A 3,349-nucleotide genomic window follows, 5' to 3' on the forward strand; every position below is an offset into this window, starting at 1 on the left:
AATTGTTTGATTCTCATCAAGACTCAAGACTTCAGATCAGGGCTGTCTAATTGTATTAGCATTGGATCACATGTGGCCCTCATGTGGTTTTTAAGCAACACTGAGCAGAAAACAGACAGATATTGCTCGGTTTTAAAAAAAAGTTATTGCTTGCTTAGGTAGCGTAGTAATTAAAAAATAAACTTAATTTACATAACTGTATTGTATATATCTATAGCTGATAATTAGTAACGGATCAGACGGTATAAGCAGATATTATATAAATGTGCAGTAATAACGGTGTCATTAGATATTATATAAATGTGCAGTAATAACGGTGTCAGTAGATATTATATAAATGTGTAGTAATTACGGTGTCAGTAGATATTATATAAATGTGTAGTAATAACGGTGTCAGTAGATATTATATAAATGTGTAGTAATAACGGAGTCAGTAGATATTATATAAATGTGCAGTAATAACAGTGTCAGTAGATATTATATAAATGTGCAGTAATAACAGTGTCAGTAGATATGATATAAATGTGTAGTAATTACGGTGTCAGTAGATATTATATAAATATGCAGTAATAAAGGTGTCAGTAGATATTATATAAATGTGCAGTAATAATGGTGTCAGTAGATATTATATAAATGTGCAGTAATAACGGTGTCAGTAGATATTATATAAATGTGCAGTAATAACGGTGTCAGTAGATATTATATAAATGTGCAGTAATAACGGTGTCAGTAGATATTATATAAATGTGCAGTAATAACGGTGTCAGTAGATATTATATAAATGTGCAGTAATAACGGTGTCAGTAGATATTATATAAATGTGCAGTAATAACGGTGTCAGTAGATATTATATAAATGTGCAGTAATAACGGTGTCAGTAGATATTATATAAATGTGCAGTAATAACGGTGTCAGTAGATATTATATAAATGTGCAGTAATAACGGTGTCAGTAGATATTATATAAATGTGCAGTAATAACGGTGTCAGTAGATATTATATAAATGTGCAGTAATAACGGTGTCAGTAGATATTATATAAATGTGCAGTAATAACGGTGTCAGTAGATATTATATAAATGTGCAGTAATAACGGTGTCAGTAGATATTATATAAATGTGCAGTAATAACGGTGTCAGTAGATATTATATAAATGTGCAGTAATAACGGTGTCAGTAGATATTATATAAATGTGCAGTAATAACGGTGTCAGTAGATATATAAATGTGCAGTAATAACGGTGTCAGTAGATATTATATAAATGTGCAGTAATAATGGTGTCAGTAGATATTATATAAATGTGCAGTAATAACGGTGTCAGTAGATATTATATAAATGTGCAGTAATAACGGTGTCAGTAGATATTATATAAATGTGCAGTAATAACGGTGTCAGTAGATATATAAATGTGCAGTAATAACGGTGTCAGTAGATATTATATAAATGTGCAGTAATAACGGTGTCAGTAGATATTATAAATGTGCAGTAATAACGGTGTCAGTAGATATTATATAAATGTGCAGTAATAACGGTGTCAGTAGATATTATATAAATGTGCAGTAATAACGGTGTCAGTAGATATTATATAAATGTGCAGTAATAACGGTGTCAGTAGATATTATATAAATGTGCAGTAATAACGGTGTCAGTAGATATTATATAAATGTGCAGTAATAACAGTGTCAGTAGATATTATATAAATGTGCAGTAATAACGGTGTCAGTAGATATTATATAAATGTGCAGTAATAACGGTGTCAGTAGATATTATATAAATGTGCAGTAATAACGGTGTCAGTAGATATTATATAAATGTGCAGTAATAACGGTGTCAGTAGATATTATATAAATGTGCAGTAATAACGGTGTCAGTAGATATTATATAAATGTGCAGTAATAACGGTGTCAGTAGATATTATATAAATGTGCAGTAATAACGGTGTCAGTATATATTATATAAATATGCAGTAATAACGGTGTCAGTAGATATTATATAAATATGCAGTAATAACCGTGTCAGTAGATATTATATAAATGTGCAGTAATAACGGTGTCAGTAGATATTATATAAATGTGCAGTAATAACGGTGTCAGTAGATATTATATAAATGTGCAGTAATAACGGATTCAGTAGATATTATATAAATGTGCAGTAATAACGGTGTCAGTAGATATTATATAAATGTGCAGTAATAACGGTGTCAGTAGATATTATATAAATGTGCAGTAATAACGGTGTCATTAGATATTATATAAATGTGCAGTAATAACGGTGTCATTAGATATTATATAAATAGTGCAGTAATAACGGTGTCAGTAGATTATTATATAAATGTGCAGTAATAACGGTGTCAGTAGATATATATAAATGTGCAGTAATAACGGTGTCAGTAGATATTATATAAATGTGCAGTAATAACGGTGTCAGTAGATATTATATAAATGTGCAGTAATAACGGTGTCAGTAGATATTATATAAATGTGCAGTAATAATGGTGTCAGTAGATATTATATAAATGTGCAGTAATAACGGTGTCAGTAGATATTATATAATGTGCAGTAATAACGGTGTCAGTAGATATTATATAAATGTGCAGTAATAACGGTGTCAGTAGATATTATATAAATGTGCAGTAATAACGGTGTCAGTAGATATTATATAAATGTGCAGTAATAACGGTGTCAGTAGATATTATATAAATGTGCAGTAATAACGGTGTCAGTAGATATTATATAAATGTGCAGTAATAACGGTGTCAGTAGATATTATATAAATGTGCAGTAATAACGGTGTCAGTAGATATTATATAAATGTGCAGTAATAACGGTGTCAGTAGATATTATATAAATGTGCAGTAATAACGGTGTCAGTAGATATTATATAAATGTGCAGTAATAACGGTGTCAGTAGATATTATATAAATGTGCAGTAATAACTGTGTCAGTAGATATTATATAAATGTGCAGTAATAACGGTGTCAGTAGATATTATATAAATGTGCAGTAATAACGGTGTCAGTAGATATATAGAAGTGCAGTAATAACGGTGTCAGTAGATATTATATAAATGTGCAGTAATAACGGTGTCAGTAGATATTATATAAATGTGCAGTAATAACGGTGTCAGTAGATATTATATAAATGTGCAGTAATAACGATGTCAGTAGATATTATATAAATATGCAGTAATAACGGTGTCAGTAGATATTATATAAATGTGCAGTAATAACGATGTCAGTAGATATTATATAAATGTGCAGTAATAACGGTGTCAGTAGATATTATATAAATGTGCAGTAATAAAGGTGTCAGTAGATATTATATAAATGTGCAGTAATTACTGTATCAGTAA

This window comes from Bombina bombina, chromosome 2 (assembly GCF_027579735.1).
Source record: "Bombina bombina isolate aBomBom1 chromosome 2, aBomBom1.pri, whole genome shotgun sequence".
Lineage (NCBI taxonomy): Eukaryota > Metazoa > Chordata > Amphibia > Anura > Bombinatoridae > Bombina > Bombina bombina.